Source organism: Periplaneta americana, chromosome 12, assembly GCF_040183065.1.
Source record: "Periplaneta americana isolate PAMFEO1 chromosome 12, P.americana_PAMFEO1_priV1, whole genome shotgun sequence".
Classification (NCBI taxonomy): domain Eukaryota; kingdom Metazoa; phylum Arthropoda; class Insecta; order Blattodea; family Blattidae; genus Periplaneta; species Periplaneta americana.
In genome coordinates, this window is record NC_091128.1 from 6,557,184 (window position 1) to 6,581,689 (window position 24,506).

The 24,506-nt window shown below is 36.1% G+C and overlaps 1 protein-coding gene and 1 long non-coding RNA gene across 3 annotated transcripts in view; both read right to left on the reverse strand.

Annotated features, from left to right (window-relative positions):
- The window catches only part of LOC138710145 (uncharacterized), a 333,732-nt gene that overhangs the window by 110,201 nt on the left and 199,025 nt on the right, over positions 1–24,506 (reverse strand). The window contains exon 1 of one of the 2 annotated variants that reach the window (XR_011335093.1): positions 2,002–2,180. The exons of the other annotated variant lie outside the window; for it this stretch is intronic. The gene's annotated coding sequence lies outside the window, so the exon portion shown is untranslated. Of the gene's footprint in view, positions 1–2,001; positions 2,181–24,506 lie in introns of those variants that run through there. 2 annotated transcript variants of the gene reach the window in all.
- Positions 19,969–24,425, reverse strand: LOC138710142 (uncharacterized). The gene is made up of 5 exons (XR_011335087.1): positions 24,300–24,425; positions 21,827–23,659; positions 21,528–21,733; positions 21,368–21,446; positions 19,969–20,288 (listed from the first exon to the last, which is right to left on the reverse strand). It is a non-coding gene; the product is annotated as an uncharacterized lncRNA (long non-coding RNA).

The window sequence follows — 24,506 nt, forward strand, 5'->3', positions numbered from 1 at the left end:
CACAGTCGTTGTGGACAGTTTACAGCAGTGGTCGTCAGCACTCGCTGAATGTGCAAAGGGTAAGCGGTGCCGTCCCGTGAGCACCGTCGTGCAGCAGGAAGCGGTAGAGAGCATACCCGCTAGCAGCTACGAGTGCACCATGGTGCACTGTGTTTTCCGCGGGTAAGAGACGCTAGCCCCAGGGTGTTCTGCGCTGAGGACCGCTGGTTTACAGGATCAAAAATGTCCATACAACATAGGGTCAAAACTTGATATTTGTCCCAGAAAAAATATTTCTTTTTTATTTTATTTGCGTTATACTGCTTACATCTTTAGTAAAATTACGAAGACAAATAGGCTACATCAGTAGGTATATCTAGCAAAGAGTTAATATTAGTTTAAATAAATATTTGTTTGTTCCATTACGTTTTCGTGAAATTAAATAAAAATGCATGCTTAAATTTGTTAATATTCTGGCGTGAGAGACGTGGCAACGTGTTCAGCAGGCAGTACTCTGCACAGACGTAAGTACGAGTCAGCTGAGTTCAAGCTCCCTGTGCATAGGTCTACTGCCGAGCGGATGACAGTTCGGTACAGGATATTCCATAAACAATTTACAATGTCATTCACAGTTTAGGAATATCATATGTTATTAATTTATGGAGAAACTCGTCGTAATTCAAGTAAGGCAAGAAGATATACCGTCAACGTTTTCCTCAAAGAAGGTTACCTAATCGGAGAACTTTTGTAGCAGATTCTCAACGATTTTTCAAAACTAGGAGTTGCTTACCCCATTTCCAAAGTCACACAACCAGGAATTTGTTTAAAAATGATACTGATTTACGGAAGCGGGAGAGATTAAAATGTTGCATAAAAAAAAATGTTTGTGTGATTTTGTCCAGAAAATCATTAGTTTATTTTTTAGACGTACAATAAAAAAGGAGCAATATTGTTACATAAAATGTAAATTTACCATAATGTTCTATTAACGACATTGAAAGTTTGTATTTGCTGCTCGTTTTATGTAAACAACAGTATTGTCACGGTCGCTCCTGCATTAGAACAGAGCATCTGTTGGATTCCCTCCACCCCGCTTGAGCTGTACTGTGTACTTCTAAACCACCTTCCACCCGCTGTACTTCTAAACTCCCTCCTCCCCATCCAACAACGTTGCAAAACGTCTATTATTGTAAACTTATTAAATGTGAAGCATAGGAACGCCATTTCATAATTTCAATTGAGAAACACGCCAAACGAATTATCTTTGCACCAAAAAGCGGATGCTCCCTGGACCAAAAATACACAAATTCAATCTTCTAACACGATTTTTTTTAATACTTTAATTTTATAGTTTATTTCAGCGATTTTGAAAAAGGTAAGAAGTGGCGCTCCTGTAATTCACAATTACCATAGCATGAATAATCATCAGTTAAAATAGTGACACACTCTGTGTTTACCGTATGAACGCGAACATTATTATGGTTAGATTTCATCACACCGCGCTACCCAATATTATCTCATATTTCCACGTAAACTGTGAAGAGAATAGTGCAACCTACAACGTAAGACTGTTACGAATTGCTAACAAACTATGAAAACATTTGTAGAATATATCACATAATAAGACACATTAAATTTCTACACATCTATCGTTAATAATGGAACATTGCAATACATTGGAATACTCATTTTATTTTCGTATAAATACAGAGATAAAAATTTAAACAAAAGTTAATAAATTATACAAAGAATTATATTATTAAAAATATACTCGTCGCTTTTCTGAAACCACTAGCAATGTATTACATGTGGAAGAAGTAGAATGCTTGATTATAAAATTCGGACGCAGTATCTATCTATAAACGCAATACTAAAATTGCAACGTAATTATTTATGATATTCATGAACAATACTACACATCACTAGGCCTATGTCCTAATGACACAACATTTTTATGCTGTATTTTAACACTCAATATAATTTTTATCTATAAGCATAATGATCAAGGCATTGCATTATTACCTTTTAAGATCCGGAATCTTCGTTCCTTCCATTTTCAAATATTAATACACATAGAACAGTCTGTGTTATCTAGCACATAATAAATCAATATCCTTTATGGCGACACACGCATCACAGATTGCTACTGGATAATTTTACTTACAAAATTCACAGAATTCAAATCTTTACAAGCACATTTATTCCAAGAATAATGAAACACTCCGCGCACCACACCGAACACGATACAGATGTGAGGAGAATGCCAATATAATTCCTGACATACGAAACTCCCTTCCTGCCTTTTAGTTTTTATGGGAAAAGTTGACCTTGCAGCTTGCACAACTTGGATTCGTCTTATTTCGCTGTCTGTGGTGCAACTTCTAAACTACAGGGATAGAGATAACTGCCAGGCATTTAGTCTTCATCGCAAGACGATAACTTGGTAAGTTGCATTATATTTCTACTTTCATAAATAAAGTTCTCACTGTCATCGTACACAGAAGTACTTTGTTCGTTAATGCAGATTTAGTCAAATTAACAAATATGATTATAAAGAGGTATATCACAATAACGTAATGTATTTATTTGCATAGGTTACGGGAATTGTATTGAAGTAAAAGACACATATCGGCTGATTCATCCCTGGTAGTTACTGTTATTTTACTTCGGTTTCCTTCAAAATTTATTAACATCAATAGTGATACTTTACTTGCTATTTGGGAAAAGGAAATTGTACCAGAACAATGGAAGGGGTCCATAATTGTAGGTATCTATCTTTAAGAAGGGGGACAATATCACTTTTGTTGTCGTCACACACAATTTTGTCGAATATTCTTTTGTGGAGGTTAATTCCATATGTAGATGAAATTTATCGGGGATCATCGGTGTGGTTTTAGGCGTAATAGATCAACTATTGACCAAATATTTGTATTCGACAGATATTGTAGAAAAATGGGAGTAAGTTAACCTATAAAATTACAGTACATCAGTTAGGCCTATTTATATTTTGAAAATGGCATGAGAATCGATTAAGAGAGAAGTTTTATATAATATTCTTATTGAATTTGGTATTCTCATGAAACTAGTTCGATTAATTAAAATGTCTCAATGAAACGTACAGCAGGGCCTTTATAGGTCAATTTCTATCAGATGTGTTTCCAATGCACTGTGGACTAAAGCAAGGAGATGCACTATCACCTTTACTTTTAACTTCGCTCTAGAGCAGCGGTCATCAGCACAGAGCACCCTGTGACTAGCGTCTGTTACCCGCGGAGAACACACTGCACTATGGTGCGTTCGTAGGCGCTAGCGGGTGTGCTCTCTACTTCTTCCTGCTGCACGACGGGGCACACGGGACGGCTCCGCTTAATATATAAATAGGCCTAAATAAATAAATAACTTAAATAAGTTAAACGCTACTGAGAAAGTCATGTCCGTACAGAGTACTGACGTCGGCACATTCAGCGGAATAGAAATTTTCGTGTCTCTCCTAGCAGGTAGAAGTGTAAGTTCAAATCACAATCATTTATGCTTGATATTAGATCTAATTACATAGGCTGTACACAATAATTGGGGACTCAATACGGTAAAAGATTAAAGTGTCTCAAACAAAATGTGTGGGAATCTTGCCAAACAGTATTTTTCCATAATTCTGGCACTTTCATCGTTCACCATTTCCACATATTTTATTAAGGCACTTTCACCGTTCACCATTTCTACATATTTTATTAAGAAACATATTTTATTGCACTGAAATAATAGCCTATAACTTATAGGCCTACTGTATATTGGTAGAATTAGGCTAATGAATAGGCTAATTGTTATGAAAAAATAATGAGCATTAGGGATAAATGAATTAGGGCCTACATACTAAGATTTATTCTACAAAATTTTGTTATTTTACTTTTCGAAATCTTTATTTTACCTTATTAGGCCTACAAATTTGTATTTTGTATTAGACTTAAAAATTCTGTAGGCTATTAGGCTACATTAAAAAATAACAGATATCCCTCAAAACCAAACACGACAAAATTTGGATAAGGATGTAAGAAAAGCTGGATTTTTTAAAAATCAATCATACAATAAAATAAGAACAAGCCGGCCGCCCCTTTCAACTACAGATGGCATCACGCCTAGCAGAGGCACTTCCAGCGTTCCCCAGAGTCACTCGACTGAGATAGGCCTTTTCATCATTAGGGAAATCTTACGACAAAAATTATGACTAAACCGGATGGATCTGGCACATTCCACGTTTATCAGGTTACAAAGCACGGCACATAGGTAAGCCTACTATCGTTTGATGCAAAGAAACAGAAATTGACATTGTGACACTTTCATCGTTTACCATATTCAGTCCTCAATTACTCGACGATCAAGCCTATCTCGTTGTTATGTGGAAATACATAGGCCAGTGATGTCGAAGCAAGCGCATTTTTCTGACCTTGACGTCTTGCGCGGGCAGCAAGCGCTAAGTATGGAAAGAGGAGAATTTTTCTCCGTTCCATTACTCTTTCATCGTATGATGACGCAGAATATCTGCATGGAAATATCATATGTACTTCGGTACATTAAAATAATATATATATATATATATATATATATATATATGACATGCGTAAATCACTTCGTAATTTAAGACGGCGCTTATTCCGTCGGATTCCGGCCAACTAGTCACTCATAACGAGTGCACCTCAGCACATGTGTGGACTTCAGTCCTACGTTCATAGACATCTATGACGTAGTGCAGAGGGCGGCCACTAGAGGGAACCCAAGAGTTGGAACTTAATCTGAGACGATTCTGTCCGACGCCGGGGTGGTATCCGGTGTGGCTTAGTGGATAAAGCATCAGCACGTAGAGCTGAAAACTCGGGTTCAAATCCCGGCGCCGGAGAGAATTTTTCTCCGTTCCATTACTCTTTCATCGTATGATGACGCAGAATATCTGCATGGAAATATCATATGTACTTCGGTACATTAAAATAATATATAGAATGGAGAAAGTTACACAACACAGAACTGGATGCATTGTATTCTTCACCTGACATAATTAGGAACATTAAATCCAGACGTTTGAGATGGGCAGGGCATGTAGCACGTATGGGTGAATACAGAAGTGCATATAGAGTGTTAGTTGGGAGGTCGGAGCGAAAAAGACCTTCGGGGAGGCCGAGACGTAGATGGGAGGATAATATTAAAATGGATTTGAGGGGGGTGGGATATGACGGTAGAGACTGGATTAATCTTGCTCAGGATAGGGACCAGTGGCGGGCTTATGTGAGGGCGGCAATGAACCTCCGGGTTGCTTAAAAGCCAGTAAATATTATTATTATTATTATTATTATTATTATTATTATTATTATTATTATTTAATATTTTCTGTTTGTAATTTTCTTTATTTATAATTTTGCTCAATAATACGATATATCAAAATGATATCTGTGTTGGATTGTGGTTCTTTTCTTTGATGTGAAATAAATTTTGATCCATATAAACATGGAAAAACTTTTCTTCTCACTCAAGAGTCACTAGGATTGTCAGGAGGATCCTAAGGACAATGAAAAAAGAAAATTTGAAATGTAGTAACAAACCTATTGCAAGCGAGATACTCAAGTATTTTCATATGGACTTTAATTTCTGCTGGAAGAATTGTCTTCAGTACCTCATTCCACAAGCTGTAATAATTTAAATTAACAACTTTATGATATTCACTTATTCTTTTAAATAAATTATGGTTTATTTAACGACGCTCGCAACTGCAGAGGTTATATCAGCGTCGCTGGTGTGCTGGATTTTGAATCGCAGGAGTTCTTTTACATGCCAGTAAATCTAATGACGTGAGCCTGTCGCATTTAAACACTTAAATGTCATCGACCTCGGCCGGGATAGAACCCGCAACCTCGAGCATAGAAGGCCAGCGCTATATCAACTATGCTACCGAGGGCGACTTCACTTATTCTTGTTTCTGTTCTATCCTCACATCTGTCATTGCCATTTCCAGATCTGCTACGCATTTTCCTATAGTATCCATAGATTGGGTTGGCCTGGGTAGCGTAGCTGGTATAGCGCTGGCCTTCTGTGCTCGAAGTTGCGAGTTCGATCCCGGCCCAGGTCGATGGCATTTAAATGTGTTTAAGTGCGACAGGCTCATGTTAGTAGATTTACTGGCATGTAAAAACTCTTGCAGGGCAAAATCCCGGCACATCGGCGACACTGATATAACCTCTGCAGTTGTGAGCGTCGTTAAATAAACCATAATTTAATTTTTCATAGGTTGGTCCTGAAAATAAAAATCATTGTGCTTAGGTACGAGGGCTCCATAGGCGTGGAGCCCAATTCAGATAAATTGGTCCAAATGGCTTAAAGTCGGCCCAGGTCATTTTATCTTCTAGTTACTTACTTTATATTAGTTACTTTATACACTGTACGTAACAATACTGATATATCATAATATTTAAACTACAAGAATTTTCTTCACGTACCATGCATTATATTGTCCCATAATTGCATTTTGCACTGAAACAAGACTGGCGGACAGGCGGTTTTTCACTTTTCAATCTACCTGCAGTGCCTGCTGTCGTGATTTGATGTAAAGAAATCGCCTATCGCAATTCGCGGAATACCTTCCCTTATATAAACTTATTTTTTATTCTGCTAAACCTACCCTTTTATCCGACTTACAGACCACTGCCGGTAGGTTCACAAATTCGGACCTTCCTGAAAACGGTATCGGCGTGACGCAGGGCCACCACTGCAGAGATATCGCAGAACAATCACAAGACAACGGATAAACACCCAGTCCTGTGTTGAGAAGCATATGCGCTATACCTATGGTCACAACGGCAGACACTTAGTGATAATATGCGATAAGAAAGGTTTGCATTATTTAAGCATCGATTTGAACGAATAAATAGAATGAAACGTTCATAGTTATAGCCTTGAAAGGTAAATTAAATAGCTAATAAAGATACTATTTATTATATGATTGGTCTATAATTTGATATTTAGAAGTTGCGAACAGGTTAAATGGTGCACGCTACAGCTGATTCTCCTCTCTCCCATGCTATGATTTGACGCTCGTAACAATCGTGGCTGTGGTAGCCACATATGTTTCATTAATTGCTTCCGCATTGTATCTACGAAACAATTTTCTTTTTAAACTTATAAAACTAACGTAACAAATGAATACCCAGCTATTACATTTTAATTTAAAGTTTGTATTTACTGGGTTAATCTATTAATGATTTGCTTACGTTTCAATTCCTAAAATATTAACTGTAGGCTATTGCGTATGTTTTTACTTACAAAAAAGCAGAACGCAGAACGAGTATAAAGTTGCACCTCATTGGATGATGGAATGCAGAAGAAGTAGTACAACGATATGGCCAACTTAATATATTTGAAAACAACTCAGACCATTAGTAAATTATCAAGTTTTCTTGGATGTTTCTTAAAGGAATAGGAACATACATAAATGGAATTAACTGTGCTAATTATACTAATTTGCTTCATATGAATTTTCTTAGTGCAGCGCAGTGCCATTTTATTATTTTATTAGAAGCATGACGTTATTGGTACTTCTGAATGATGTCATACCGAAGGAGGGAGAATCGTGGATGTGCAGTTCGTGATTGTGACAGTGAAATGTTGTGCGTGTGGTTTAATTTTTGTGTTGGATAATGGAGGATATGAATAAATGTACGGCCTGAGAATGTCTTCGTGAGTTGAAAGGTTAGTTACACATTTTATTGTACTCTATATTTGATATTTTCTGAAGATGAGTGTTTCTTAAAATCTCACGAAAACTGTGATACGGTAGAATGGTGAAGTTAGTTCAGTATCATGTATTGCATTACTTTGCTGCACAATGTAGCGTTTAAAAAATTTCGTTAGCCAGTTTTGCGTTTGTGTAAGAAATGATAATAGTATTATGAAATACCAGTTAATTGGTCAGTTTATTGTTCCAATGTGGCTTCCTCAGGTAGCTTGTGATGGAATATCCTTTGATCACGAAAATAGGGGAGCCATAATAAAATTAGACCTATATTTTGTACCAGTTTTCATCTTGATATATTTTTAAAAGATACACATTAATTCAAACGAGTTTATTATAATTTTTGTGGTTTTGGCCTACTACTCGTGTATATATTATGTAGTTAACATTCTATTTGTAAAATATAATGCAATTGTTATTCGAGATGCGCTCGTTTCACCTTAACATCTTAGTGAGCCACCGATGTAGCTCAGTCGGTTAAGGCGCTTGCCTGCCGGTCTGAAGTTGCGTTCGGGCGCGGGTTCGATCCCCGCTTGGGCTGATTACCTGGTTTGGTTTTTTCCGAGGTTTTCTCCAACCGTAATGTGAATGCAAGGTAATCTATGGCGAATCTTCGGCCTCGTCTCGCCAAATTATCATCTCGCTATCACGAATCTCAACGACGCTAAATAACCTAGTAGTTGATACAGCGTCGTTAAATAACCAACTAAAATAAAAAAAGTCTTAATGAAGTAAAGTGACGTCAAAAATATTTTCCTTTCATTTGTAACTACATAATATGTCCTAATTGTACCTATATGCACTGTAAAATATTACCATGGCAACTAAAACATGTTTAAGCAAAGCCTGCATGGTATAGTCATAGTCTAGTGTATACAGTCACGAAACTTGAGTTGTTAGGGTGCTAGGAACAATAGACTGTGCCGGTACTATTTCGCATTGTCTGTAATGAGACGATATTAGCGACCCTAGTGGTTAGCAACTATCTATGGATGCATATGTACTACGTATTGAGCTTCGTGACTATTCCAACAAACAAGGTAGGCCTACAATAAAAATGTAAGGAAAATGTTTTTGATACCGCTGTATTTCGTTCAACCGTACTAAGCGTCATTTCTCGAAATGCAAGGTTTATTTCATATCGAATTGTTTCATTCATTTAGTGTTCTGCCCAAGGGCAGGTCTTTTACTGCAAACCCAGCTTTCTCCAATCTTTCCTATTTTCTGTCTTCCTCTTTCTGTCCTCATATGATCCATATATCTTAATGTCGTATATTATTTGATATCTCCTTCTGCCTCGAACTCTTCTGCTGTTCACCATTTCTTCCAGTGCATCCTTCAGTAGGCAGTTTCTTCTCAGCCAGTGACCAACCAATTCCTTTTCCTCTTTCTGATCAGTTTCAGCATCATTCTTTCTTCACCCACTTTTTCCAACACAGATTAAAGTCCTAGTACACCCCAAGTATTTGAAGCTGTCCATTTGCTCTACTGACTGTCTCATTTAGAATTTGCAAGTTCTTTATTTTTCTTCCTACTACCATGGTCTTCGTCGTATTTGCATTTATCTTCATCCCACACTACTCACAGCTGTCATTTAGCTATTGGACTGTTTATCTTTTATTTTATTGGGTTATTTTACGACGCTGTATCAACATCAAAGTTATTTAGAGTCTGAACTTATACTCCTTATGAAAAATATTTACTTAGATTTAGTGCTCAAGTGTTTGTTACGAGATAGTTACCGTTAATAAAGCTTTATTAAGGCCACCATATGTCCGTAGAAAAGTAGGGTTGCTTTCGAGCCTCAGTGTCCGGCGTTCATAAAACCTTTGACGGTACAGTCATGTTTTTCGACGCTGTAAACCTGAAGTTTTTCAGAATAGAAACCAGGTTTTCGTACATACAGTCTATTCTATACAGAACTAGAAAGTATTGACAGTTAAACGGCTTCAAAGTGTCACCCTGGCAACCGCTGAAACCAGCCACCCAGAGTCCATGCTTGCATGTCGCTACTTTTTCACGTTAGCACGTGGTAGCCAGCTGTTTTGTTCGGAAGAATCGAATCACCGTTACTGTTTTACAGCAAGTATTGATGTTCTGTAATGGCTATTCTTTTCGTAGTTATTTTGTGTTGATGGAGGTAGAATTATTTTGAGCGTAGTTTTAAATTTAATTTAGCTGTGTGAGTATTTCTAACGCGATTTATAGCGTTCGTGTATTTATAAAATTTCGCAAGACGGCAAGTTCTTACTCCCTCAGTTAACGGCAGTTTCACAGAACAAACTTTTACTTCATTATAATAATGATCCGAGGCACCACAGCCCATTGAGAACCACGACCGACCAGCCGGCTGCTGGCCTCACGTCCACATGCCGAAGCAGAGGTGGACGATCATCCAACCAGAATAGAGTTATCGTGTAGTTAATACGATGATCCCCCGGCCGTTATAGCTGGCTTTCGTAATTACTTAATTCTATTTGGGAAAATAAATATTACCTGCGTGAAATTTTAAAATCAGTCTCCTTATTTTGAATTGCTTAATTTTATTTGGCGATGTGATCGTGAAGGGATTAATTTTATTATCTACCTTGTAGCATCACTATCAACTTTCGCTATATTTACGTCATCAGGATAAACTGAAGTAGGCCTGATTCCGCGTCATTATTAGGCCTACTGATACTAGGCTAATATCTGAAAGCCATCGGCGTAGCTCGGTCGCTTAAGGCGATTGCCTGCCGATGCGGAGTTGCGCTCGGGCGCGGGTTCGATTCCCGCTTGGTCTGATTACCTGGTTGCGTTTTTTCCGAGGTTTTCCCCAACCCTTAGGCAAATGTTGTATAACCTATGGCGAACCCTCGGACTCATCTCGCCAAATATTATTTCGCTATCGCCAATCCCATCGACGCTAAATAATCTCGTTGTTGATACAGCGTCGTTAAATAACGAAGTGAAAAAATTATCTGAAACTCTTAGTTCGGGTAAACCACACACCCCACTATTTTTCTGTACTGTTTACTACACTGTAACATTCTGATTTATGTAGGCCTAAGACTTCTGTAAATTACGAGACATTATTAGCTGATCAGAGATTGTCCGTGCATCTCTCCTTGGTAACTGCAAATTTATTAGCAGGAATTCTTGATTACGGTTTATATCATAGGCAAAGGCTATATTGGTTACACACTATGTATCATATTAGCATTTACTCATACTATATTATTATTATTATTATTATTATTATTATTATTATTATTATTATTATTATTATTATTATTATTATACTCAGATTCCGTATGATACAAATTATTACGAGATTGTCAGTTGATCAGTTCCGCCCAGTGAACTCTATGTGTATACTAAACAGGAGGCACTACTCAATGCTTTAAAAGCGTGACGCGAATTCTTCTAACAGAGTTTTTTCCTTGTCTCTTTTGCTATAAATGTTACGTTATACAATATCAGTTTATTGTAATCTTCAAAATTATTTGCGGAACTCCAAACTGTTAATGTTTTCTATATAATGTCAATGGAAGTTACCAAGTTGTCAGCCTTGGAGTAAATGAAATCACAAAAATATTAAATAGGCCTACCGGTAGACCTACGAAGAAAAATAACATGGTTTCTAATGAAATAGTGTCTACGAAACCTAGCGACGTCGAATTTGACTCCCAGCAAACTTTAAATGAACTGGATGTCATTTTCGTATTCTTTTTAGTACCGTACTATGTTGTCCTCAGGGAAAGACCTGGCATAGAGTTTATACGAGATTCTTTATGTAAAAATAATGTATATAGAAAAGATAATAGCGTACGCAGGAATTCTTTTAAAGGGCAAGGGTTTATATATTGTTCTTACTCTGACACATATCAAGTGAAATGTACTGCCTGATAATAGATAGGCTGTAGGCCTACTGTACATATAAGATAGAACTCAATCAGAGGTATATAAACTATAGGAGGGTTAACAATGTAATTTTTTTGTTTACAGTTATTTACATTGCCATTTTAATGCCATTGATACTAATTTGAGGACAAGTAAGATTTCAGGGTCAATTAATTTTGGCCAAAATAGCGCAGAGGTAGTTCCATTCGTACTCCGCTAATACAACTCTATTGTTTTACAGCTGCTTCTTCAGGCTTACCAACATAAAAGCGTGACATTACGAAAGTTCCACGCTAGTGTACACTGGATTTTTTAAAGTTATGTTTTGTTAGATTACTAGCTTTGAATAGATTACATTAGGTTTGGTTAGTTTAGATATTTCTGTATTATTGCGTTACCACGTTAAGGTACAAGGTAATTTACATTCTTGGTTTCTAGTCGAGTCATACATATTATAAAAAAAAAGAGAGAAAATCTTCCGACTCCAATTTCACACCGAAAATGAGGGTCTAAATTTGCTGTGAAAGTGGTGGCTGGCGGAGAGGTGCGGGAATTTGAGACAGGTTAGGTTAGGTCAGCTTTTCATATGCTTTGAATTTACGAATCTGTGACAGGCCAGGTTAGTTTAGACCAGCGGTCGTCAGCACAGAGCACCCTGGAGCTAGCGTCTCTTACCCGCGGAGAACACACTGCACCATGGTGCACTCGTAGCTGCTAGCGGATATGCTCTCTACCTCTTCCTGCTGCACGACGGTGCACACGGGACGACTCCGCTTACCCTTTACACATTTCAGCGAGTGCTGACGACCACTGGTTTAGACTTTTGCTATGACTTACATGTTGAATGACTCGTAACTCCGAAAACCAAAATTTTAAAAGAGAAGCAAAAAACTATCTATATGCCCAGGTGTTTAGGTATTCTTAACGAAACACTGCAATGTTGCAATAAAATCAGTCTTCTTAATGATGAGGTATCTGATTTTATATTGCTATTTCATTTGGAGCCTGATTGCCGTACCTCTACCAGGTTAAATAAATAAATACTAAATACACATACTCACCTTCATTATGACGCACTTCTCATTTGAAACGTAATTTACTACACTCTCGAACAATTCTGTTTTTCTCCTAACAAGTATCGCTATAAAAGGCATATATATCCAACTATATTTCCACAAAAAAATCCTTTACAAAATCCTCGTCTTTCACTTCAAAAATCACCAGAAGTACCTGTGCTGATTTCTCCTTAATTCTTATTGGCAATAATCTATCTGAAAATTGTCATTAGCCGTTACGTTATGTCCCCCGCCAGGAAATTAAAAAAAAAAAGCTTTTTTGTTACGTATACATACTGTTGATCCAAATTAGGATTGAAACATGAAGTGTAGGCCTATTATTTAAAGGTATACTGTTATAGACACAGCCGTCTCTCTCCTTGTATAATACACGTCAAATATTATGTACACATTAAAGAAAATATATGCCTACCTACACGTCTCAAGTGAGTTATAAGTGATTTAATATCATGTTTTCAAATAAAATTTTTGTTTGAGAGAAATATTTTCTAAAATTTAAGAGACAAAGTAAACATGGAATAATGCTTTATATTTATTAGGATAAATTACGTAGCCCTACAGCCACTGCGTCTTGTTATTGAACACAGGTGATCCTTAAAATCTTTGATACAGATAGGTAGATATCTTTGTCTGGTCATTACACTGATATTGTAGAATAGCATCTCTGTGAAACAGGAAAGGCACGACAGCCACTCTTACAGAAAGTTTTTACCCACTGTTATCAGATGTATAATAATAAGTTACAAATAAATTTTCTTAGGAATGAATTTGTCAGTGTTTCTATCTTCGACATTATTGTAACTTACTTACAAATGGCTTTAAGGAACCCGCAGGTTCATTGTTGCCCTCACATAAGTCCGTTATCGGTCCCTATCCTGTGCAAGATTAATTCAATCTCTATCATCATATCCTCCTCCCTCAACTCCATTTTAATATTATCCTCCCATCTACGTCTCGAAGTCGACCTGGTTGGCAAGTTGGTATAGCGCTGGCCTTCTATGCCCAAGGTTGCGGGTTCGATCCCGGGCCAGGTCGATGGCATTTAAGTGTGCTTAAATGCGACAGGCTCATGTCAGTAGATTTACTGGCATGTAAAAGAACTCCTGCGGGACAAAATTCCGGCACATCCGGCGACGCTGATATAACCTCTGCAGTTGCGAGCGTCGTTAAATAAAACATAACATTTCTACGTCTCGGCCTCCCAAAAGGTATTTTTCCCTCAGGCCTCTCCAGTAACACTCTATATGCATTTCTGGATTCGTCTATATGTGCTACATGCCCAGCCCATCTTAGATATCTGAATTTAATGTTCCTAATTATGTCAGGAGAAAAATACAATGCGTGCAGTTCTGTGTTGTGTAACTTTCTCCATTCCCATATAACTTCATCCCTCTTAGCCCCAAATATATTCCTAAGAACCATATTCTCAAACACCCTTAATCTATGTTCGTCTCTCAAAGAGAGTCCTAGTTTCACAACCATACAGAACAACCGGTAATACAACTGTTTCGTAAATTTTAACTTTCAGATTTTTCGACAGCAGACTAGATGACAAAATCTTCTCAACCGAATAATAACAGGCATTTCCCATATTTATTCTGCGTTTAATTTCCTCCTTAGTGTCATTTATAATTTTTAATGTTGCTCCAAGATATTCGAATTTTTCCATCTCTTCAAAGAATAAATCTCCAATTAATATGTTTCCATTTCATACAATATTCTGGTCACGAGACATAATCATATACTTTGTCTTTTCGGGATTTACATCCAAACCTATTGCTTTACTTGCTTCAAGTAACATTTCCGTATTTTCCCTCATCGTTTGTGGATTTCCTCCTAACATATTCACGTCATCCGCATAGACAAGCAGCTGATGTAATCCGTTCAATTCCAAACCCTGTCTGTTATCCTGAACTTTCCTAATGGCATATTCTAAAGCGAAGTTAAAAAGTAAAAGTGATAGTGCATCTCCCTGCTTTAGCCCACACTGAATTGGAAAAGCATCCGACAGAAGCTGTCCTATACGAACTCTGCTGTAAGTTTCACTGAGACACATTTTAATTCATCGAACTAGATTCTTGGGAATTAATGTTCCTAATTATGACGGGTGAAGAATACAATGCGTGGAGTCCTGCGTTGTGTAACTTTCTCCATTCTCCTGTAACTTCATCCCACATAGTCCTCTGGGTAGAAACAAACAGCAAGAATAAAAACATTCGAGATTTATATAAGGGTATAAAGGAATTTAAGAACGGATATCAGGCAAGAGTAAACGTTGTCAAGGATGAGAATGGTACCTTGTCCGACTAGCTTGTTTAAATCCAAATTAAAATTTTCCAAAATCCGGATAATGATTTCTGAGATCGATTTTGAATCTCGATTTTTGAACGGCACACAAGCTAAGAATTCCTCACAAATTATCAGTTTCTTCTTTTCTTGATCACATTCACAGCGCAAGTAGCGAATACCGATACACAATTGCTCTGTACAGCTGATATCAGCGGTCTCATAAACGAATACGGAGAAAAAAGATTAATGTTTTACCTCTTCAATTATTTTTAGTGCATCAGCACAAGTTTCAATTAATTCATTTTGGATCTGATGTGATATGTGCAAACAGTTTTTGCTCCCGATTCCAAATCTTCCTTTAAAATTTTGTCTCCGAATTCCATTCTAAAATGCAACAGATCAGTAAAAACAAAGCCCTCATCCCTTTTCCCACGAAGTGGAAGATCATGTTTCCAGCAAAACAAAATTGTTGATATGATAGAACGAAGTTTCACCCTGTTCTCTTCAACTTCCTTGTGATATGCAGACTGCAAATCTTCCTGAACACTGACTTGTTTCCTGTCCATATATAACATTCTGAAAACTTCTTGAATTCGCAGTCGCATCACGAAGCCACTGGCTTGCCGCATGAGCGTGTGCAAGGGAAGATAACAAATAACACTGATAAACAAGTGGTAGAGATCTGAAGTGATGTTTACTGTTTCAAATGTAGTTTTCATGCTGATTTCAAATCTGAAAACCGTTTTGCTCTATCACGTCAGATTTTGAAATTACCGACGAAATTTGATTTTTACATGGAACGCAGTCGAATTTCTTTGTCTTTTTCGTTATTCTTAATGCAATGCTGAAAATTTCGTCGTTTGTGTTCTGTTGCATTAATATACTTTCATTTGTATCTTTTTTACTTATTTTCATTGACAATGACAGTGGACGGTGGATATTACGGCATCCAGAGTTTTTGTAGAAATTCACCAGAAGTGTTTTGCTACGTGTGCGGCTATGTAATAGACAAATCCCATCGGAAGACTTTTACGCCATTTGCGAAGAAAGCATATGAACTATACTCTGATTCGAAGGTGGATAGTAGTAAGTCATAGGCACCACAGTTCATCTGTTCGACCTGTGCATGCAACTTGCGCGGTTGGTTAAGTAAGGAAAAGAAGATCAACCATCTGGTATTTGGAGTTCCTATGATATGGCGTGAATGAAGCAACCACATCACAGACTGTTATTTCTGTTTGGCAAACGTCACTTCTCCTCCAAAACTCGTGCAACTGTAAAGTAACCTGACGTTTCTTCAGTTTCTAAACCAATTCCATATGATCCCGTCACTTGTTCAATACCAACAGCATCTGCAGAATACACAGTTACTGAAGAAACGCAAGAAGAGTGTCCTCTTTCATCTCCTACCAACGACTCAGACTCTGATTACTACCAACCTGGAGAAGATATTTATTTGATGAATAATGTTACACTCATATGGAATCATGCGATCTCATACGGGACCTGGCACTAACGAAAGTTCAAGCTGAACTGCTCAGTAGGTCTTAAAGAATTTAATTTCCTTGCACAACGAATTCACAGTTTCGGCACCGACACAAAGAACTTGTGAAGTTCTTTGCAATGAGTGACACTATTTGCTACTCCATGGACGTTCAAGGTTTTATGTCAAGTCTCGGGGTGGAACACAGCATTGAAGCATGGCGACTATTCATAGACTCATATAGGACAAGTTTAAAGGCAGTATTATTACTCAACGGAAACAGAAATGCTTCAGTACCGGTTGCATATTCTACGCACCTGAAAGGGACGTACGATACCATATCTCTACTTCTTAAAAAAAATACGCTATCGCAAGTACAATTGGAGTATCTGTGGTGATTTAAAAGTTATCACAATTCTCATAGGAATGCAGACAGGGTACACCAAGTACAGCTAATTCATCTGCGAGTGGGACAGCAGAGACAGAAAGAACCGCTATATAAAGAAAAATTGACCAGTCAGAGAAAGAATGCAGACAGGAAATAAAATCGTCCTTCGTGTGCTGTTGGTTGAGCATGACAAAGTTATTATGCCACAGCTTCATATAAAGCTGGAGCTCACGAAGAATTTCATGAAGGCACTAGACAATGACTCAGATGCTTTTGGGTACCTGCATAACAAATTTCCGAAGTTGAGTTACGAGAAAATGAAAGAAGGTGTGTTCATAGGTCCACAAATAAGGAAGATCACTGCTGACAGCCACTTCCAAGACTTATTGTATGATACTCAAAGAGATGCAAGGGTGGCATTGAAGTCAGTCGTAGACAATTTCCTTGCAAATAATAAATCAACTGACTATGTGAATTTTCTGCAAAAGTGCATCAGTGCGTACAGACAGCTAGGTTGCAACACGTCCCTCAAAATGCATCTCCTCGACTCACATCTTGATTTCTTCCCCGAGAACCTAGGTGTAGTCAGCGACGAACATTATGAACGTTTTCATTAAGACATCTCGGTGATGGAGTCACTCTATCAGGGTCGATGGAAGTGCAGCGATGTTGGCTGACTACTGCTGGACGCTTGAGTGCAACATGACAAATGCTCAGCACAAATAAAGTATATTCTATATATGTACATATGTATTTTACATGTGTATTATACCTTCAACTATGTTATTATTATAATTATGTGCCATGTGGCACATCTGCACCATTTTCTTAGCTAAAGCCATGTTCATTATTACTCCATGTAGCAATAAATGCTCTACTGAAATTCCTGTCTGCGAGTTCTTAAACATAATGGTTGATGTCATATATCTCAAGAACGGTGGGTAATAGAGACAAATGGTTTGCATATTCGGAATCAGCATGTTCCAGTTGTCTCAGAACGCTTGTTGGATACCAAGATATCCACCGAAAGTGTTATTTTGTTATTCAGTATAATTGTCCTCGAAGCTCTCGTTGAGACGGATGTCGAAACAATACACATGCTCGACAAAGATGCCCTTTAGCAATAGCTGATATGCTCTCAGTCATTCAGATCGAAATACCCGTTTCGTCCCGTTGACGTCGTTTTAAAAACTACATGTTTGACTTGGAGCCCAAGGCTTCTTTTATAATCTTAGATGAATTTCATCATTAGCAGGAGAATTCGAATTCAAATATAACCCAATGTCCAATTCGTCCGATTGTCGATAGGATCGATTAACACTCGAATCCGGATGGAAAGCAGGTTATTTAATTGTAGTCGAGTTGAAACAGTTAGTTGAGGTTTCTTGTTGATTATCCCCAACCCTACTGGTTGATACTTGGAGTGGGAATTGCAATGCGTATTGTAGACTTATTATCACTCTTTTGTTTTTTACACAAAAAAATACGTCGCTCATCTTAGTCGATTCAATTTCATTAAGTGTACTCCTCCTTAACACTAAAACGCCATACTGTACGCGCATAAATATTCACACATTACTCATGTATCTCCAATACAAAAGCGAACTGAACTAATGTTCACATTAAACAGAGAGATCAGTCTTCTATTAGTAGATAACCATGCACACTGCACGTAGCAACATGTCTGAGTACTAGAGAGGATTCCAGCTTTAGAAAAAAGCATTGGTCTTACGGGTTTTGGCTAGCACACTGTTGCCGCAAGATGCCTCCGTTTGAATAAAGAGCGAGGTATAGTATATCTTATTCTCTTCCTAAACGTACAGTGTTCTCGCAAGTTTATCGCACAAGTTCAGTAGGTACGTCGAATCCGCTCAAATGATAAAAGATCCCATTAATGCCATAATTATTCCTGCAAAAACATAATCATTGTATCTTATATATATTGTAACTAGACTTAGGACATTTAGGCCATAACCAACTTTTAGGCACCTCAACGAGGCTCTAAATTAATAAAAAAGGCATTAAAATACAGTTTTAGGGAGATAAAAATACAATTTCAAACAGCTAGATTTACGATTATAGGCACCTAAATGTTTTCACTGAAACTACAGTAACTATAACGATGCATATAATTAGTAAATATTGACTTAAGTATTACGATATACAGTGACAGAGACAGTAGAAAAATGATTGTAGTTAGGAAATTAATTCTTATCATGTCTTAAATTATGAATAATTAACTTATTATTAATGAACTCATTGGCTTCATTGCTCTCTATGGCTGCTGATACATAGATTCCAATATTACAATTAAAAACTAAAAACCAATTATTTTCATATTAACACATTTATAATTCACTTTGCATGGCGTATACTCGGCACAACATATAGTGACGTACTAAGAAATCCAAGATGGCCGTACTTCAGTCTTACCGACTTTGAACGTAAAGCACTAATATTAATTCTTTTCAATAAATTGAACAAATTGTCAGTGGAGAGCATTTAAAAATTGTGGATCAGAATAAAACAAACTCTGTAAAAAAAGTAAAACAATTTATGCCACGAAAGATGGTATTATGTGCCGTAAATAAAATTTGAAGAACAATTTAAATGGTCATGTCTTAAAAAAAATTATTCTTAAAACTACATTACATTCATCACTATTATTTTCCATTTCTTTTGCTGCACATATTCCTCTTTAATAGATATAGATACGCATGTATAAATATAATTAAAAAGTACAATGAGAAAAGTGAAATTTTATTTTTAACTAACCAAGTAGGCCTAATGAAAATTTAAAAATCATACTTACTTTTCACGACCAATCTCTATACAAAAAAATATATAAACTTTAATTTTGTATAATAAGGATTTGTTTCAACCAAATGAAAGGACAACTTAAGTATTTTTATTATTTCAGGATTAATGGAGAAGGGTGATGTAATTATATATATATATATATATATATATATATATATATATATATATAATATTGCTGTATAACATTATGGAATGCTGACAAGTTGATGTATTGACTCAGCATTACACAATTCTAATATCCCGACTTTTGCCTCAGGACTAAGGGAATACTTCGCCAAAGGACAGATTGCAAATAACTTTATTTTATATCTTCATTATACAAATTTAACATAAAGCACAGTTAGGCAACAACAAAAATACACAATGAACAATCAACTGTATTATTTTCTGTGTAACAGCACACTTACTTTATTTTTCTGAAAAATACAAAGTGATATAAAAAGAAAATAACTATGGTTTTGGATAGACATATTATGTTTGCTCCAGCATTTGCATCAGCCATAATTCTTAAATTAGTCATTATATTACCAAATTTCCAGACGTCCTCTTCCTTAACCAACCTCTTGATAATGTTTGGTGGCATCATGGGATCCTTTGAGACTAAAAGAAAGACAGAATTTGATTTAACACAGAAATTGTCAATGTTGAAAGAGGATCTGTGCATGTTTAATATAAGAAAGTAATTACACATAGCCCCATTTAACAATAACTGAATTAATTTTTAGTAGAATTATAGTGGACATTATGGTGACAATACTGGACTGGACAATTAATCATGTAAATATCAGTAGAAAAGGGGGGGGGGAATTAAAACTAAAATAAAAAATATATTATGTTATACACAGAATGAAAATTAATACTGCATAAATAACATTGTACCGGTATCTAAAATATGACATCAGGCTTTGAAACAGAAATGTTGAAAATAAGCCAAACTTTCAGTGCAATCTAGCTCAAGGATCTGGCAAGTTTTGTAGCAAAATACCACCCTCACAGAATCCTTTGCTTTTGAAGGTACACAAATCTAACTATATCATATTTCGTGAAAAAAATAGTGGTACTGATATAAGACATCATATTATCAGACACTTTCACTTTCCTCTGAATTAATGGTGGCCTCTGATATGCCTGTCTAGCTGGAAGTCATTGTGCAAAATGTTAACCCTCATGGCATGGATGTCGGAGAGGTTGGTGTATCTGAGAGACCAACGAAATAAGCCTCACTGGCTTCTTGGAACATCACGATAGCTAATCCCTGGAAGGGAAACTCTATCGTTAAGTCCTAAGCAACAGAAAAAACACAACTTGAATTTATCAATGATGAGATCGTCTAGCTTCCTTGTATTTGAATGTACAGTAATCTATCCGTAGACATATCATATTTTGTTAAAAAAATAGTGGGTTTTGATATGAGGTGTCTGATCATCAGAGATATTTTCACTTTTCTTAAATTAGCGGTGGCCTCTGATGCACCTGTCCTGCTGTATGTCGTGCAAAATGGTAACCCTCATGGCCTGGATGGTGGAGAGGTTGGTGTATCGAAAACCAGCCTCCTATGACACACCTTGGGCAATGATTGTGTTGATAAATTGGTCTACACAACTCGCTTCATATGGCTGAATGACAAACAATTAACCACCATTGGGGGGGGGGGGGGAAATTACTTATGAATTACTTACATTTAGAGAATCACCTTTCCAAGTATCGTTTATTCCTGTTTGCATTGTCTGGCAATGGTAACCCCAGTCTCAGTCATGTCTACAAAATTCACATTTAAACATAAATAATGCAATTTAACATCACAGTTCATTACTCAGATTCTACAGAAATTATATTTACCATTAACTGATCTCGTCTCCTTTCGTTGTGGGTTTGTATTCTGCAATTTTATTGTGGTAGAAAGCATTATCCATAACAATAATCGAAGGACCTAAATTTCTCAACCCAACAATAAGCTACCTTTACACCCACTTCTGGATTGTATTCATGGCACCATAGTAATCTTGGCCAGTCTTCAAATTGGATGCAAAAAGTTAAATCTGCATCTATAAAAGAGACAAGATATTTAGATTCTAGATAGAACACATAATAAAAGTTACTACACTATATATAGTTTAATAGTATTGTAGTTATATTACCAGGTTCCAGCTTGTACAATGACCAGTCTTCCTTCCACAGCAGGTCGATGCATAACTCCTTGAACCTTACCACCAACGATACTGGTTTGCTCCATGAATGTGTTGTAGTCTATGAAATATACATGGAATTAATAATGTTACAACATTTATTCCCTTTACTATCTTAAAATATTGTAATAAAGCCTGCCATTCATAAAAATCCACGTTTCATCCAGAAAAACAACAAACTTTGGACCCTCACTTTTCATATTTCTCACATATTCTCTTAAAATTAATATTTTTACTTTCTCTTACTAATGTGAGATTGCCCTCTTTTTCAATTTAAACTACATTTCCTTCAAAACTGTCCTTAATGACGAACGTGATCCTTCAAATGAAGTATGTAATCATAGTTTCCTGTTACATGGCCCAGTACCAGCATGGCTGTTACTCTTTTTCCTGAACAGGAATGAAAATAGTACCAGTAGTGGTAAATAAGAAGTAATTATAAGAGTAAAGTCTACAGTCTTTTAACTTATTAAAAATTAAAAAAAAAAATAATAATGTTACTGCCATAATTTTCTTCATCTCGATTCGGTCTATCATATACAAATCTTGCAATGACTTCCTTGGAAAAATTATCTGATGCCAGTTATAGATTGTGGATATTTCTTGTTTTTCCCTGGTGTAGACAGCATATGCTTCTTTTCAGATTTGGTAATAATTATTTCTACTGCATTCTATGAATGCTGTGATAAAAGTATGGAGATTATATATTTTATTTACAGTATTTACTTACAAATGGCTTTTAAGGAACCCAGAGGTTTTTGCTGTCCTCACATAAGCCCACCATTCGTCCCTATCCCGAACAATATTAATCCAGTCCCTAGCATCATATTCCACCTCCCTCAAAATATTATCCTCCCATCTACGTCTCGGCCTCTCCAAAGGTCTTCAAACTAACTCTATATGCATTTATGGACTCACTCATTCGTGCTACATACCCTGCCCACATCAAACGTCTGGATTTAATAATGTTAGGTGAAGACTATAATGCTTGCAGTTGTGCGTTGTGTAACTTTCTCCATTTTCCTGTAACTTCATCCCTCTTAGTCCCAAATATTTTCCTAAGAACCTTACACTCTAACACCCTTAATCTCTGTTCCCCTCTCAAAGTGAGAGTCCAATTTAATGCTTTTTATACATACATGCCTGTGGTGTAACAATATCTGGAACAAGTAAACATATAATATGCTCCTTTTTAATTATTCCTATAGCCTTAAAGATTATGGTAATACATTGAAGTACTTGGGACAATAACAAAAATATTCTTCTGCGTTATTGAATACGTATTTTTTTTTTTTACTTAATTTCTAACAAGAATATTTTTATACATACGAAAGGTTATCAGTGATGGGACTTTACTTTATTTGGGACTTGTATTTCTAAGTAAGCTTAAAATTTTTCAAAATTCAGTTGCATGTAAACTCAACCACATGCACTAGTTTATCATGAAGTTGCATTAGATTAGGTTACAGAAAAGTCTTCGTATGTTAAATTATGTGTAAATATTTTTTAACACACTATCATGGATGCATCCTTATGGAATAAGATCTGTACTGATCCCGTCAAATATTATCTATAAAAACAGGTAGGCCTACTTACAAGGGATTTGCAATTCTTGCCATTAGAACTGCTTTGGTTTGACAGATATCTTCATATTCTGCTTCAGCCTTCAATTGTCTGTACATATTAACCACTGCTTATTGTAAGCTGCTCTGTAACGAAAGTATTTTCTTTCTTGATGTAGGCCTATAAGTTCTTCAGACTCTTTCCTTCTGGACATGTTATAACCTTAAAATAAAGTGATTATTGCATTTTAAAATATGAACTACATTTAACCTAACTTCAATCTTGATTTTATTCACTTTCATTAGACTGAATATTTGTAAGGTTATGTAAAATTATATTAAGTAATTCTCCAAAATAACTGCACCATAGGAGACACTGTTTTCCTTTGTTCCACTGACTTCTGTGAGATTTTAACACATGGTTTTAGTTTGGAGCTATAAATACTTTCAACATAGAAGTCATTTGATACCTGTACATTCTAATGGATAGTTGGAAGTTTTTATAACAGCAAACTAATAAACCACGTGTTTATCGCTATATACATCTCTCATAAGCCAGTGAAACATGCCTTCTTTGATGTAGCTTCTCTGGATAATACCTTATATTATGATAAAAATGTAATTGTTATATCATATAATTTATTTTTATATGGATAATGTTTTAAAGTTAAAATAATGCTCTTACCTCAGCAGAATCATCTGTAGGCCTAATTGTAAATTTCACTATTCTAGAATATGAGTATGCCTATGTAATATAATATCTTAATACATACTAAATAACAGTGAATCTTAATATAACACAACATTCTAATATGTTAATTTATTGTAATATTGCAATATAATGCTCCAAAATTTCTACTTACCTAGAAACATACAATACCGGTAGTTCTGATAATAGCAATAATTCCACCACATAGTTGTATTATGTGATGTGATGGAAATAGTAACTTCACGTACAACTCGCAATTCCCGGAATATATTATATATATATATATATATATATATATATATATATATATATATATATATATTATAATCGCGATATAAAATACACGCACAATATTACGTTT